This window comes from Myotis nattereri, assembly GCF_964212035.1.
Source record: "Myotis nattereri genome assembly, chromosome: 6".
In the NCBI taxonomy this organism is placed as follows: Eukaryota; Metazoa; Chordata; class Mammalia; order Chiroptera; family Vespertilionidae; genus Myotis; species Myotis nattereri.
The window spans coordinates 95,292,970-95,310,149 of record NC_138081.1 but is presented as its reverse complement, the minus strand read 5'-3'; the positions used below and the strand labels follow the sequence as shown (position 1 = coordinate 95,310,149).

At 51.9% G+C, this 17,180-nt stretch overlaps 1 protein-coding gene across 2 annotated transcripts in view; it reads right to left on the bottom strand.

Moving 5' to 3' along the window:
- The window catches only part of ZDHHC14 (zDHHC palmitoyltransferase 14), a gene marked incomplete at its 5' end in the record, with an annotated part of 177,790 nt that overhangs the window by 35,236 nt on the left and 125,374 nt on the right, over positions 1 to 17,180 (bottom strand). The window lies entirely within an intron of this gene.

Sequence of the window (17,180 nt, the reverse complement as noted above, 5' to 3'; positions counted from 1 at the left end):
CTTAGACAGAGTAGGACAAAGATTACGTGGGGGAGTAGGCAATGCAGGCTGGGGTGGGACGCCATTGTTTGGGCAACTAGGTTGTTAATCTTTCCATGATAATAGGCAGTTATTGAATGAGAATGGACTGCATGGGGTGGGGGTGGGGGGCGCATACAATTCCCAGCCAGGTTAGAATGTCCTTTCTTTAACCAGCACAAGGCAATCAGAGTTGACAGCATGATTAATATTTCTCATAACCATAGCCAGTCCCCAATATTCTATTTTTGCCCCTAATGATAGTACGTCAGGAACACTTTCTCCGGTGTACTGCAAATTGAGCTCAAATAGCTCTTCATTTTGCCCACTGGCCTCCTCAAAAACACCAGGTATTGGCTGTGGGGAATAAATAAATATGTATATGTATATATATGCAATCATTACGTGTATATTTTTAAAATAATGTCTATGCTTTGTTTATTGTCTGACCTTATTTTTTAGAATCCTTTTTTAAATGTTGAAGAAAATAGAAATACATCTAATTTTTAAGTGCCATGTTATCTTACAGCCTGGTTCTGGTCCCTGAATCCCAGGGAGCTTTTCAAATTCCCCGAATGCACGGACCCTCCCCAGCCCATTACATCAGAGACTCCGGGGTGGCCCCGACATTGCAGGGAGGAGAGCCCTGCTCTGCGGGGAGAGAAAACACCCAGTCTCATCCCCGCGCAGACCTCACAGCCCTAGCAGGCTGCCCGGGAGAACGGGGGCAGCTGGCTCTGCGGGAACAGGCCACAGGCCACAGTGACGGCGAACAGCGAGAATATCCGTGCGGCTCCGGCCAGGGCTCTGATGGGGAGAACACAGGCAGAGCGGGCCTGGGGCTGCAGGAAACCACGGGAACCTTCCTGTTCCTCAAAACAGTGTTGATACCAGAAAGGCAGCTGCTCACTTTAGTCCACACACACTCGAAGGACACGCGGACAGCGGCCCTGCAGCATACACCTGGTAAATTTCCAGAGGCGGGAAGGAGTCCCATCATCCACTCAGCCCCACGCACACTCAGCCTGACTTCATCGGTGGAGGACAGTCTGGCCCCAGGGGTGGGAAAGGCTCCCCAGAGATGGGACCCCGCAGCCGACGCTGAGGACCACGCTGCAGGGCCTGTCGCTCCCCGCGTGGTCCGGGCGGCACCCACGCACCAGCGCCAGGATGCCCCTGAAGCAGCGCCGCAGACTCTACATTTGCCAAGACCCCTGGGGTTCGTGCGCGTGCGAGTCTGAGAACATGGCTCTGAGGCCTGTGGGTGCTCCCCGCCCCCCACATCACCCACGCCTCTTACCCTCCCACTCCTCCTGGCTATGTACCCAAACACACGCCCGAGTCCCGCTCACAGGAAGCCGCTTCACACGCCACTCCCAGCCGCCCAAGCGTTTTCCGTGGAGACCCCACCCCGGTGACCCAGAACAGCCAGAGGTATCTGCAGGGCCACCCTCACTCACCAACAGAATCCACCACCCACATGGGATGATTCCAGGCCCCCCCTTCACCCCAATCTTCTTTAAGAGGCTCTCAGAGCCCGGTTGGCACGGCTCAGTGGTTGAGTGTGGACCTAGGAACCAGGAGGAGATTCGATTCTCGGTCAGGGCACATGCCCGAGTTGCAGCGTGACCCCCAGTGTGGGGCGTGCAGGAGGCAGCTGATCACTGATTCGCTCTCATCATTGATGTTTCTATCTCCCTCCCCTCTCCCTTCCTCTCTCTCTTCCTCTCTGAAATCATTGATGTTCCTATCTCCCTCCCCTCTCTCAGAGCCCCGAAACCTGCCCCTAGCTCTTTAGACCAAGGCTTTGGTGTTTGGAAAATACCACTGGCAAGGGGAACCTTCTGAGTGATTACTATTCATGGAAAATTAGTTCCACAAGCGACTGGAGAAGGAGAGGAAGGAGAGTTGAACCCGAGGGGGAGACGGCAGTCTGGTGGGCACGGAAGTGGAGGCGTGAGGAGCAGACTCCCGGCTTTACCTCCGTGAGGACAACCCTTCTACTCAGGACGATTAAACTGCTGGGGCGCCATCCCCAGCAGGACACCCTCCTGGCATGTGCCCACCGGCCTGGCACCCCAGTGGCTGCCCTAAGGGACGGTGCTAAATGCAGCAGACCTCCAGGAGGCCCTGAGCTCCCACAGCATCCACACTGGAAGTGGAAGGATCTCAGCCAAGGAGCTGGTGCTTCCCTGAGCTCCAGGATGAAATAACTGGCTTTGAACCCATCAACGTGAAGGTCAGATCTCTCCCGGTGCCAACTGGGTGCCACTGGGGCCTGAATTAATTATGACCTGGTGCCTCCCCAGCCTTATGTCGGCTGTGAGATCTACTGTGTCTGTTTAGCTCTTGCAAACATGGGTAGAAAAACTAGAAAGCAGATACAGGTTTAAAAAGAACCAGAACCCAACCAATAATACTGTATTTGTGTTCATTTAATGAGAAGAAGTTTAAACACCGATTTGTTAAGGAGATGTTTTAAGAAGCAGGGATGACAAACGCATCCACTATTGCAGTGGTTCTCAACCTTGGCTGCACATTAGAATCACCTGGGAATCTTTTTTTTAAAATCCTGATTTCTGGGCCTCATCCTCTGGAAATTCTGTTTCTTTGTTATGGGGTGGGGCCACAACATTAGTAACAAAGAAACAGAATTTCCGGAGGATGAGGCCCAGAAATCAGGATTTTAAGAAGATTCCCAGGTGACTCTAATGTGTAGCCAAGGTTGAGAACCACTGCTCTAGAAGGACCACTAAGCGCCTAGTTCTGGGCGGCAACGACTTGGAGGAGGGAGTGTTCGTTAGCGCACCTTGAGACAAACTAGTGATCTTGTCGTTCCAAAGCACATTTTCGAAAGATTAAACCTTTGATATAAAGTGAGCTGAAGGCCAGAACCCAACCTGGCCTCTGGGCTGGACAGATGCTAGGATGTTCACAGCTACCACAGCTCTCTTTGGGGGTTAGGGGGTGTCTGCGACATATATCCACTAAGCAATGCAACTAAAGACAAGAAAAAGAAAGTGCTTAGTACTTTTGACCTTTTTAATTTTAACCAACTGAGTTAATCCAAAATATGCTGATAGCTAAATGAAAATTGATGACCCTCTTATTTTTTGCCAGATTATATTTTCCACCTGGGTGCCCAAGCCTTTCCCTCCAGTGTAACAGAAATAAAGGTGGCTTTGTCCTTGCAAAGTTTTCATTTGCCTCCAATTTTGTTAGAGTCCCCTGAGCACACACACAAAACTGCTGTGCTGTGTGAATGAAAATCGATTCTTCCACGGAGGCCAAAGCTAGAAATATTTGTTTTTCTACTCCACGGCACAGCTTCTGCGTTATCAGAATCCACCACGTATTATATGATGACAGAGATCAATTTGGGCAGTCAGCGTTTGCAACACTGTAAGACAAGCAGATGAGAACTGGGCCCTAGAAATCATGCCAGGGCAGGGCCGTGTTTCATTATTATGGCCAGGAAAACCCGAGAGTCTTTCATTGAAATCTGAGTGGCACTCATACGAGGGCATCAGCAAAGACCTGAGTGCAAGAACTGGCTTACATCTCATTCTGTACAGTAATGAGATGTGATTGTACCTTTAACAAGGAAAAGAAACTTAAGGCTGCCAGTACAGAACTAGTACATAGTATCTATAAATACATCTATTTTATTTTTATTTATTTATTAAATGTAATTTATTGATTTTTTACAGAGAGGAAGGAAGAGGGATAGAGAGTTAGAAACATCGATGAGAGAGAAACATCGATCAGCTGCCTCCTGCACACAGCCCACTGGGTATGTGCCCGCAACCAAGGCACATGCCCTTGACCGGAACCGAACCTTAGTCCCTTGGGTCTGCAGGCCGATGCTCCATCCACTGAGCCAAACCAGTCAGGGCTACACTCTATTTTAAAGGAAAACCATGCTCATCCATTATGGTCTCATACTCTTATCTCTTTAGTCAACCCAGATTGGTTAAAATGAATAAGAATCTTCAGTGACTAGAATCAACCAATCAATATCTATCTACCTACCTATCTATATGCAAGTTCCAAAAGTGTGTGTGTGTATAAAGTAAAAGCATAATATGCTAATTAGACCGGACGTCCTTCCGTCCTTCTGGACGAAGCCCGGGCTGTGAGGGCCGAGCAGCCACTGCCATGGCTGTGGGCGCTGAGCCCCTTGCTGCGATCGGAGCCTGTGGGCTGCGGGGGAGGGACCAGAGGTAGTCAATGCACCTCATGGTGACTGGTCGAGCGGTCATTCCGGTCATGATGCTTATGGCTTCTGGCTTTTTATTATATAGAATGGAGAACAACTTACAGTAAACCAGAGGCCCGATGCATGAAATTCATGCACGGATGGGATCCCTAGGTCTGGCTGGCGATCAGGGCTGATCAGGGCCCAAAGGCCCTGGCAGGGTTGGGAGAGGAGGCGACGGTTGCAGGTCTGGGTGTGGAAGGAACGGACGCCAGATGCCAATGCCGCCCTCGGTGCCCCACCACCATGCAGTTCCCAGCCTCCCCGCCTCCTCCTTTCCTCATTGCCACTGGGGCCTGCTGGCTTGGGGGAGGGACAGGGCATGCAGGCCGGGGGAGGGACCACAGGAGGTTGGCCACTGGCCCTGAGGAAGGAGCCAGCCCTCGGCCCCCCTGGGAAAGGGGCCATGTTCTCTGCCACCCACCCCTGGCTCCCCATCCCAGCCCGGGACCTGAAGGCCCTGGCGGGGTTGGGAGAGGAGGCAACAGTCGCTGGGCCAGGCGCAGAAGGAACGGACGCCGACACTGCCACCACCAAGTGGTTTTCCACCTCCCTGCCTCCTCCTTCCTTCGCCACCATGCGGATCGGAGCCTGCCGGGGGAGGTTGGCTGTGGGAGCACACTGATCTCCAGGGGGCAGTTCCTGCATTGAGCGTCTGTCCCCTGGTGGCCAGTGTGCATGATAGTGACCGGTTGTTCCGGCTGTTCGGTTGTAAACGTCGTTTAGGCTTTTATATATATAGATGTCAACAAGAAGGAAGTAGTGAAACAAGTTATGATATATGGTCATACACCTATTAACGGTGGAGTGGAATGGTTCATAATATATTAAAATCTGTTTTCAAAATAATGTGCAATGTGAGTCCATATTTTTGTGAAAATATATTATGCAGAGAAAAAATACTGGAAGGATACATCAAAATATTAACCATGAATATCTCTGATTGGTAAGATTAAATAAATTCATTAAAAATAAAGAATTCTTATGCTTTTCAAGATGTCTACAACCTATATTATTTTGTAATGAACAATAACAACAAAAAGATTACTTTTAAGAGAATTTGGAAAAGGACATACATTTGCAAAAGGGATTGGGGTAGTTTTGGCTCCCTACAGTTCATAAAGTTAGACGTCAATGGAAATACCTCTGCTGCTTCAAAAGCTAATTATAAATTCATAGGTTTCATCAACGGTTTTAAAAACATGTCCTCTCTACCTCTCCTGAAGACTGGCTGTGAGCAACATGTTTTTCAGGCTCCTTTTCATCCCTGAAACTCTTTAAGAAGGAGGCTCTGTGACTCATCTCGGGCCACTGGTCACTCTTGGACGTTTCATTCTCCTCTTGGGCCTCCGGCAGCCACACAGGGCTGGACGAGGCCACGTCACACACTCAGATCACAACCCAGGTGATCTCAGCGTCACAGTCATCTCCAGGAGAAGTGCCTTCGTGCTGCTGGGTACCGCGTTCTTCCATCTGCGAAGTCTTGTCCAGATATCGTGCCAGGAGAGAGCCAGGGAAAAGAACATTTTCCTGGGCGTAGGAGACCCTGTTACATCGTCCACGCTCTGCCACCGCCACGTGACGTAACTCTCTGGGTTCCTCAGATCTATGTAATGGGGGCTGGAGGGATGACTGAGGAGGTTCCCGACTGCTTTGGGGTGGAGGACTCTGTACAGGGCTTGTGTTCCCCAACTTGTAGACTCCACTTTGCTCTGTGCTCTTCAAAGGCATGTGACTGAGTAGGAGTTAACGGAATGACTTGCCTGCGTTGTCTGTGAGCACGTGTCTTGTACTTTGCAGGTGGAGTGAAGGCACTGTGGGTAAGCACTTAGTGAGTGCTTGCTGACCTGGATCCAGCCCCCCCTAGATCAGCATCCTAAGGCAGTGGTCGGCGAACTCATTAGTCAACAGAGCCAAACATCAACAGTACAACGACTGAAATTTCTTTTGAGAGCCAAATTTTTTAAACTTAAACTATATAGGTAGGTACATTGTTATTAACTTAATTAGGGTACTCCTAAGGCTTAGGAAGAGCCACACTCAAGGGGCCAAAGAGCCGTATGTGGCTCGCGAGCCGCAGTTTGCCGACCACGGCCCTAATGCAACACGTTCCACTCGCAGGGACTAAAATGAAATGATTCAAACACCCCAACTTCGGATGCAGCATGAGGATGTGTTCCTTTACGGACAAGAGCTCATGGACAGGTCCCCAGGTCTCACCGAGGGCCCCACCCGCCTCGGGGAACCCACAGCGGCCTGCAAAGGCCCAGCTCTGTGAGGGGCCTGGTGCCAGGTCAAAAAAAGGCCAAGAATGAGCTTTCCCTAACCCTGACCCAGATTGCAGGAGTAACTGTCTGCCCTCACTGCCCATCGGGACTTTAATAAAGGCCTGCAGGTGCCGTGAAATAAAAGTGTAAGCAAGGAACAAAATTCAGTTGAATTATTTACTAGAAGCACCTTGTGATCAATAACAGCACCGTCTAGACTGAGACAAAAACAAGGCAATTTCATTTTCCTTTGTATTCTTTCCCATGCTCACAGCGACGGCCAACTACTCACTAAATGTCTGTGGGACTGGACTGGATAAGAAGCAAATTGAGTTTCCACTTCTAGAGGTTAGCAGGCAATGGCCACCAATTTGTACATATTGTAAAAAATAGGTATGCGTAATATAAAAGACAGTTCCTAAATGCCTACTGTTCTCCCTCCAGCCATTCAGACATAGGTAGCTCTGATTTTTCCTTCCCTTCTGACAAATAGTGATTTACTTGGTCCCAAGCTTGGTTGGCATGAACAGTGAATGACAATCTGAATCTTTATGCATTTGTCTCTGATTATCCAATGAAGCCCCCGCCCCACTCCCAGTACATGTCAGCTGAGACCACCACAGAACAGTTTTATTTGTAAAGAATGTGACGCTTGTTTCTCTGAGGTATCTGGTCAGCAGGGTAGGAGTGTCTCAATTCTTTCATCAATTTTTTAGAAGAAATGTGACAGAGGGATCCTTTGTTTCCAGCCCAGTTTCACCTGGGAGCCCCCTACCCTTCGGTATTCTCAGCGTGAAGCACGCCCTTGGAGCTGACCTGACTAATGGGTCCCGGGTGGCCCCATGCAGGATGACAGATGCCTGAGCCCCTAGCCCCCACAGTACCGCATGGTTCACTCTTCAGGCTTCTAGAACAGTCCCAGCACTGCACTGCAGCCCCACAGCCTGGCTGACCTAGATGTTCGGCCTTCATAGCCCTCGAAGGCTCTTTCACGAAGGGGAGAGGGTGTGGGTAGTGAGCAATCTCCCGACCTGTCACCCACGCCCTTCTTGGAGGGTCTGGACCACAGCCTCTCTGCCTGACCAGGGGTCCTCACCAGCCTCGGCCCTGGACAGTGCCAGTGGGTCTGCCCTGCTGGCTGGAGACCCTGTCTAACCCCACCCCCATCTTTTTTGCATCTGTACTGGATTCCTCCCATCGTCTTGTTATTTTGGTTCCCACATTCATCTCTAAAATGCGATACAACTGGAAAGACAGCTCCTAATGCTTCTTCTACAAATTCTAGGTCTTCAACATCTTTTCTCCCAGACATTTTTCTGTGCAAAACATGTATAACCGGTGCACTACAGAATAACATCCAAGACAACCTGGAGCTGGAAATGAGGAACACAGAACAGTGAAATCAATGAGTGGACTATCACTTTAACGGAGAAATGGAGTGTCCATGAAATAGGAAGAGCACTTCTCCTCTACGAAGGTGCGCTCTACGACTGCAGTGAGGGTCCCCCTCTCCATCGGAGACAGCGGTGGCAGATTCCTCCCACCGGTGCAGGCCCAGAACGGCTGCAATGGCCAATCGTACGAACAGGAAGAAGCGAGTGGCTAATTCCGGAGTGGGGTCCCCAGGGTGCATGCAGGGAAGCTGGGCTGCCTGGGAGAAGAGAGCATCAGCCCAATGGTGTGGCTCAGTGGCTGAGCATCTATCTGTGAACCAGGAGGTTGCGGTTCGATTCCTAGTCAGGGCACATGCCCGGGTTGCAGGCTCCATCCCCAGTAAGGGGCGTGCAGCTGATCAATGATTCTCTCTCATTGATGTTTCTATCTCTCTCTCCCTCTCTGAAAAAAAAAAATGTATTAAGAAAAAAAGAGAGCATCAGAAGGTAGCCAAATGCGGTCTTGGCACACCTGGTTCAAGAGGCTACCAGGCAGCCAGGTGCTGGGTGGAATCGCTTGCCACAAAGATGGCATTGCCTCTGACAGCCACTGTGTCTGGTGAGTCTCCTGTGCCGTGTGCTTCTGGGATCGTCATCAGACTCTCTGTGCCCATAACTGCCACAATGTGCAAGCAGTTCTTAAAATACTAGAGGTCCGGTGCAAAAAATTTGTGCACTCGGGGCGGGGGGGTCCCTCAGCCCGGCCTATGCCCTCTTGCAGTCTGGGACCCCTCAGAGGATGTCCACCTGCTGGCTTAGGCCCACTCCCTGGGGGACCAGGCCCAAGCTGGCAGTCAGACATCCCTCTGGCAGCCTGGAAGCCCTCGGGGGATGTCCATTTGCCAGTGGGGAGCAGGCCTAAGCTGCAGTCGGACATCCTTAGCACTGCTGAGGAGGCGGGAGAGGCTCCCACCACCACTGCTGTACTGGCAGCCGTCAGCCTGGCTTGTGGCTGAGCAGAGCTCCCCCTGTGGGAGCGCACTGACCACCAGGGGGCACCTCCTGCATTGAGCGTCTGCCCCCTGGTGGTCAGTGTGTGTCATAGTGACCAGTCGTTCTGCTGTTAGGGTCAGTTTGCATATTACCCTTTTATTATATAGGATTGATGGAAGAAAACCAACCACCATTCATCCTCAGGGAAGAGCAGTTGTTCATGGCGTCTATCTCGGAGCGCTCAGCGGGAGGCTGTCATCCACGGTTTGTGCGTTTGGAGCTGTAATAACGCTGAAGCGTGATGAGAATCTGAAGTGCTCACTTCCATTTCTCTCAGAGTCGGAGGGGAGCCCAGCCCTGGTGACTGGTGACTGCAGCCCTCCCCATGGCCAGATGTTTTCTCCTGAGCCAGCTCCTCCCTCGGGCTCGGCCAGGGATCGAGAAGGAGCCTCCATCAGAGGAGAAATCTCCATCCCACCTGGATTTCACACTGTCATACGGCTTCACACTCCCCAAGTTCACTGGGTGATGTTTGCAAAGCGCCACAGCAACAATTTTTACTTTAGTAACGACTCCCCAGAACCACCCTGCGCAGCCAAGTGGAAAAATGGAACCATAAGGATCTGAAATGAATTGCTCAGACAGAAGAAATAAAATCCAAAACGCAATTCTTTGTCTTTCATTGCTTTAGCCTGAGTCCAATCTTTCTCTGTCGATGGGCTGTTGCCTTCCCCATATTAGAAATTCCTCCTCCCCACACACTTGAATTCCATTTCAGACCGAAGCTATTGGTTTTGCTTTCCTCCGGAGTTGGGAACGACTGGACGCTGGGCTCTGGACGGGCCACGATGGTCACTGAATGGCCCATCGGGGGCTCCGAGGCAGTTCCCTCTGGTGACCGCGTGGGCCCAGGCAGGAAAGGAACCGCAAGCCGCGTTCCTGCACACCGGGCAGCGGGCGGGAGGCAGGTGGCGTGGGAGCCACCAGCTCAGAGCAATCCCCAGCCATTCTCCGGAACGGCAGCGGGGAGCTTAGAGCTCCGCCGTCCAGTACGGTGGCCCGGCCACTGGTCGCTCTCTGACACTGAAAATGTGTCCAGTCTCCGTTGGGATGTGTTGCTGGTATAAAACACACACAAGATTTTAAAGATGCAGTATGAAAAGGAGAATGTAAAATATCTCCAAACTCTAACTATTGATGACATGTTCAAACGGTAACACGGTGAAAAACTGGGTAACACAATAAAACATATCACCACAATGGTTTCATTTGTTCCCTTTTACTACAAAATGTGGCTTCTAGAACGTTTAAAATGACATGTGTGGCTTGCATTTGTAGCTTATGATCTATTTCTGTTGGGTAGAGCTGGTTTAGGAAGTCAAAAACCTGGTGTAGCCTTCCTTTCTCTCCTAGTCTGTTCCTCAGGAGACGGCGACCTCTCCTTCCGAGGCCGCCCCCAGGCCCAGGCCTGCCCAGGCCTCAAGGTCACCTCCTGCCAGAGCCGGCCTCAGGGTCAGCCTCGCCCTCCCTGCTCCGATCTTGGGGCTGGCAGCACTGACCTGTCTGCTTGGGCTCTTCACCTCCAGCTTCCTCTGAAATCTGGGAAGCTATTTGACTATTCCTACACATTCCCGACATTTTTGCAAACTAGAGTAGCATTTTATTGCTTTCAGCCTTTCCCGACCACCTGGATTTCAGACCTACTCGGGGGCCCGTGGCCAGAGTTCCATCACCCCGCACGGCCTTCTCGGGCCCCTGTCCCAGCGCAGGGGTAAGAACACGGTCTTGGCAACCAGATGGATTGCTATGGTGGTGACGATGGCTCTGCCATTTACTCACATTTTCTGTTGTAAGTGATTTGTTCTTTCTGTGCCCCCGTTTCTCCTACAATTGCCAAGAGGTTGACATTAACGTCTGGGACACATGACACACTGCGGGGCACAGGGTGTGAGCCAGGGAAGGCTTAGCCATGCTCCCCTCTCCTGGGTCTGCCTTCGGGCCTGTTGAACTCTGGACTGAGCAGCTATTACCTGTCCTGCACGGGCCAGTTCACGAATCATTACTCCTCACTCTCGTCCACCCCCCTGCCAGCCAAAGAAAGCTAACGTGGGCGCCTGAATTTCCCTTTCAGCCACCAGTTTCTGAAACACCTCTCTTCTCCTATTCGTGGTCTCCCCACCCTGCCCCCAAATGCCACCCCCTTAGGCAATTCTGAGCCCTATCCTCACGTCTTTTGAAATCCCGGTGGAAGACTTGTCTTCTCCAGACAACTCCCAGTGACGAATCTCTCTCGATTCTCTCCTAGGCCCAGGCGCCCTCTCACAAACTCAGTTCACTCGGTAGCACGGGGTCTCGACCAGAGATTCTGCCCCGGGGACACTGTCAGGGGATAATTTTATTGTCACAGCTCAGGGATGGGGTGCTAGTGACATCTAGGGAGTGTTGGGGAGGGGTTTGCTACTGAACACCCTGTAAACACAGGATGTCTCCCCCGCCCCGCCCCCCGAGAATCCTCTGGCCCAGACTGTCAATAATGCAGAGACTACACACTCTGCACTGCAGTCACCTATCCTCATCGATGTTCCTATGTTAAAAAAAAAAAAAGCCTCTTGTCCATCCTGGCCATCTGCAAGCCAGGGAGACAGGCCTCAGGGAAGCCGGACCTGCCTGACACCTTGATCTTGCACTTGCAGCCTCCACAGCTGAGAGAGAATAAATGTCCGTTGTGCTTAAGGAAAAGCCCTCCGTGCTGGCCTCCAGCCAGGTTTCTTCTGAATCTTCCCTGGTACTTCAGAGGGTGCGCGTTTCAAGTAGATTGATTCCAGACAATGATTGTTTTCTAACTGAACAGCCAGCCAGGGATATTTGTCATTAAATGTCTCGGGATATGTCATCACAAGATACAAAACGGCCACACAAATGCATGCAGCACTGTGCACCTGTAGAGAGAAGCATGAGCATCTCCTGTAGGCACCAACCAGAAGTCTCCGCCTCCAGGAGGGCTCAGCAGTCGGCCTCGGGTCAACAGCAGCCGCAACGACCCAGGGAACCCGTTCGCCACGCTGTCCTCTCCGCTCTCTTCCAAGAACTTGACCTTTTTGTTGTATTCACAGGGTTGCCATATATGACAGCAAAACCTGGTCATCTGCATCTGGAAGAAAATGTCTCTTTTTTTCTAAAACGGGAGTGGCGGCGGCGGAAGGGGCATCAAGGATCTCAAGTGGATGTGGAGTCGTCAGGGCACCAGGGAGCAGGACGCCGGGCCACGTCCCCGCGTCTGTCACCAGTCCGTCCTGAAGAAATGACAGGAAACAGTAGGAGGAAAGACCATCCCCCCACTGCACCTCTGGGGGCAGCGCATGTTGCGGGTGGAAATGGGGTTCTTCCACGGAGTCGTGAGAGAAGCCCTCGGGGGACGCGTGCAGAGGAGGATGTGAGCAGCAGCGGCCAGGCTGACGGGAGCAGAAGCACAGGCCTGCGCCAGGTGCCTCGGTCTCCTCCCGGACCAGGTGGCTCGGCTCCATCTCTCTGGGAAGCAGTCCAGCTTCCGGAGCCTCGGCCAGGCACCTGCACCTGCCAGGCCGAGGGGGGCCAGGGCCCAGAGGCAGAGCTTCTCTGTGGCCCATTTCTCACCTGTACGCCTGCCGCCAAGGCTGCTAAAGAGCACACACAAGCTTTGTGAAGATGGTATCTTCTTGGGTTCAGGAAGGGGTGAGCTTTCTTTCCAATGAACCAATTTTCTTCCTAATTCTTCCTGGGCTTGTGCTGGGCCCGCCCCCATCCAACCCCTTTCCTGGACCTTCCGGGGTTCTGTGCCCTGACTCTAACTCCACGGGGTTTACATAGCGTGGAAGTGACCAGGCCCTGAACTCAGCCCTGCCCAAGGGGAGACTGAGGAAGGAAGATGGCAGGACGGGCATTCTCGTGCTACTCTCAGGAATTCTTCCTCTGCACCGTGGGGAGCAGCATCACGGGGAGCAAAAGGGCCGCCCTGCCCCGGCACCCATGTTTTAGTTGCTGGCTTGAAAAGCCTGAATTCCATGCTGTTAAGGAGACCTGCACCCTCGCAGGTGGAATTTGTAATAATAATTAGATAAAAGGGCTCTGGCTCGGAGAGAATGTGTGCCATCTTTTTAGACAATGCTCTGCCGACATTCCAAGCTCAGTACCGTAGACCTGAACCGGGGGGTGGGGGTGGGGGGTGGCTTACACAAACAAAAAGCAAACAGCGTCAGGGCTCACCAGCAGGCTGAGTGGGCCTCTTCTCAGGTGCTTCCAAAATTCCCGTCGATGGTTTGACGCAGGAGTGTTACCAGGGCCCAGTCAGAGGTCCTGGCCTCACTGGCGCCAGGACAGCCCGACCCTCACCCTCCCAGGTGCATCCTTGTACCTGAGCGCGTGCATACGATTTACACCTTGTAAGATCACATGTGTCCCCTGGGTGCCCCTGTGAGGATCATGGCTTTGTAGCAGCCCTTGACAAAACACACACAACGGCGGTTCACACTGACTGATCACACACGGCGGTTCACACTGTCTGAGCACACGCGGTGGTTCCACATTGTCTGAACACACACGGCAGTTCCACATTGTCTGAGCACACATGGCGGTTCACACTGTCTGAGCACACACGGCGGTTCACACTGTCTGAGCACACACGGCGGTTCACACTGTCTGAGCTCACACGGCGGTTCCACATTGTCTGAGCACGCACGGAGGTTCACATTGTCTGAGCACACACGGCGGTTCACATTGAGCACACACGGCAGTTCCACGTTGTTTGAGCTCACACGGCGGTTCACACTGTCTGAGCTCACACGGCGGTTCACACTGTCTGAGCTCACACGGCGGTTCACACTGTCTGAGCACACACGGCGGTTCACACTGTCTGAGCTCACACGGCGGTTCACACTGTCTGAGCTCACACGGCGGTTCACACTGTCTGAGCACACACGGCGGTTCACACTGTCTGAGCTCACACGGCGGTTCACACTGTCTGAGCTCACACGGCGGTTCACATTGTCTGAGCTCACACGGCGGTTCACATTGTCTGAGCACACACGGCGGTTCCGCACTGTCTGAGGTCACACGGCGGTTCGCACTGTCTGAGCACGCACGGCGGTTCACACTGTCTGAGCTCACACGGCGGTTCACACTGTCTGAGCTCACACGGCGGTTCACACTGTCTGAGCACACACGGCGGTTCACACTGTCTGAGCACACACGGCGGTTCACACTGTCTGAGCTCACACGGCGGTTCACACTGTCTGAGCTCACACAGTGGTTCACAGCGGTTCACATTGTCTGAGCACACACAGCGGTTCACATTGTCTGAGCACATGCACACGACAGTTCCACACTGGGAATGACAACGGCTACACCTGGCTTTAGGGATCAGCTGTCCCTGACAGGAGGCGGAAGGAGTGTCTTACACATTCTTTGCAGGTGCACGGCACCCAAGGGCTTTGGTAACCATGGGATACCCAACCCTCTCCCCTCTCCCCCAGTTCAAGTATGAGGCCTGGAAACCTGTGGCAGGTGCTCAATGGCAGCGCCTCGGTCCTTCACACTCAGTGGGTCTGTGTTCAGGGGAGTTTGCTCGGCCATGATCTGTGGTGCTGGTCCCCAAGGTGAAAACATGGGACGCTCTCCTAGATGAGCCCACACTAGGTCACTCATCCAGGTACTGTTCTCAAGGCATTTCCCACTTGGGAAACAGACCACAGGAAGGCGATCCACCCATTCCCCAACTAACCCCTGAGATGCATGAAAACTTGTGGTTGTTCAACCCTCCAGAGATGCTCAACTCTGCCTCCAGACGTGTGGAATACATAAACGGTGAAGGATCTTCAAGGGGAAACTGTGCTTCTCAAAGGGTGGCCTCCAGCCCCGTGTCATTAACAACTCCTAGGAACTGTCAGAAATTCAGTGACGGGCCCCACCCTGACCTACTGGCTCCGACTCTGGGGGTGGGCCCGCAGCCCCGTTAACAGCTCCTTCAGGTGGCTCTCTGCCCGCTCAAGCCTAAGGACCGGTGGCCTCATGAAATGGCATGGAGTGTGACCCTGATAATTAACAGCACAAAGAGTCTGTTCAGGTATTTCAGATGACTCCACTGTTTATAACCTCACAATTACACGGACAGAAACCCAAAGAAGAACTTGGTAAGAGCATAATTCCCCATTACCACGGTGCCTTGTGCTCAGTGAGCACCCGGTAAATACACGCTCAGTGAGCGAGGGGGTGAATGCATGTTATGAACTTCTCCTTCAAAACAAACAAACAAAAAAAGATGAAGTTAAAAACCATTCGCCCCAGCTTTTCTTTCAAATAGTCCAAAACAAGATAAACAGTCTCAATAACTCTGAGATTTCAGGAACTATTTAGGTGCAACTTCTTGTCCTCCAAGTCTGTGCTGCCCAGCACAGCAGCCACCAGCCTGTGTGTCTCCTGGGCACCGGAAGGTGGCTGCTGGGGATTAACGTGCCTGAGAGTGAAATACTCAGGGACAAGACAGGACCAACATAAAGAAGGTAAGAGATTTTTTAAGTATTTTTTTATACTGAATACCCATTGAAATGATAACATTTTGGATATACTAGATTAAAATATAATATTAATTTCACCTGTTCCTTTCCATTTTTTAAATTGTCGCTGCTGGAAAATTTACAATTACATGCAGAGCTTGCATTGTGTTTCTAGTGGATGTACTGATCAGCACATCCCCGGGTGTGACTTTTTTAGTGAGGGCCCCTGGAGGTTCCATCCTATTGATTTCCATTAAATGTAAGGAGCAAGTCTCCACCCTTAAAGGAAAATAGATTTTTCAAGTGCACTCTCCAAATTTTGTTGGCATTCACCCACTGGGAGTTCTGTTTTCTGAAAGGTGTTAATCTACAGTTTCCAAACAAGCGGTCCTCACCTCCATCACCTGTGTAAGCCACACCTTTTCCTCCAGGAGCCTCAGAAGGTACATTTGGGTCCAGGACAAACGTGAAGAGTTTTTTCCTCACTCTCCATGGTGGCAAGAAGAGCCTCACTGAGGACCCCGCCAAGCTCCCCACGGGCAGCCCTACTCCCCCGCCCTCTCTCACTTGTGCCTTCCAGCCTCTGGACTGGCCACAGCTGGGCCGCTGCCCATGTCCACTCTGGGGACACAGCAGATACCCACGACTCGTGTCCTCAGGCAACAGTTCTGAGCCTCAGATCTTTTCACAAAGTACCATTGCTCTGTCTCCCACAACTCAGACCGTGTTCCAGGGCACAGAAGGGAAGGGAGGTACAGCCCCCAAAACTGGCCACCAGTCCCCCTCTATAGCATTCAACCCTAAAAGGAAGAAGAAACTCACTCGGAAAGCAAACCACAAGTCGGTTCCATTATAACGAAGCGTCAGAGGGTAATGATTGTGGCATAAATTCATAAATATCACAGCCCCCAAAGCGACATCTCAACACAGCGCCGTTTTCGCAGGGGGTACTGCTCCCTGGTCTGTTAAATAAAACAAAAAAGCTCTTCCCGAGAGAGCCTCAGTGGCCCACCACCTGCTGCTTCTCTGACCATCTGACTCCTCTGGCTCCTGTCTGCTGCTCAGCGTGGCGGGCTCCCCTCCCAGGCTCCCTCCCCGCACCTGCTCAGCCTCCCCTGCCTCCTCCCAGGTCCCTCTCCTTCCTCCTCACGGACTCCTTTGTTTCCTTTGGTTCCTGAGCTGCCTTTCCCACTACACTACCCTCATAAGAAGAAAACTCTTCCCACTTCCAGGCCCCAAGAGCGGCCCATTCTGCTGATGAACCTTCTCCGGGGCTTTCTCTCCTGAAAAGCCATTCTCGCCTCCCCCCTCCTCCCACCCAGCGCCCTCTCTAGATCTCAGCCCCACACACCCCGCCTATTCCTGGGTGAAGTGCTGTATCTTTGACTTCCCTCTAAAACCTTCCTGGTGGACTGACTACTCCTTCACTCAAAAGAGCTATTGTTTCACCCTCTTGCTTTACCTCCCAAGCTTACCAGTTAAGTAATGACAGCAATATTCCCGTGAGTCATTTAAATCTCACTTATTTTGCAGCACATACAGGATACCTGTTGAATTTACATGGGTGTGCACGTAGCTCTGCATTCTAAAGTTATTAACGGAATATGCCTTTCCTTCCGTTTAAGTAGCTGAACAGGCTAACGAGCCTTCTGAAGTATTCAGATTCCTGGACTTCCATTGCCAAGCAAAGGAGGAAGAAGGATTTCTTTCTGGAATCAGAATGGTAACGCTGGGATGGACCTTT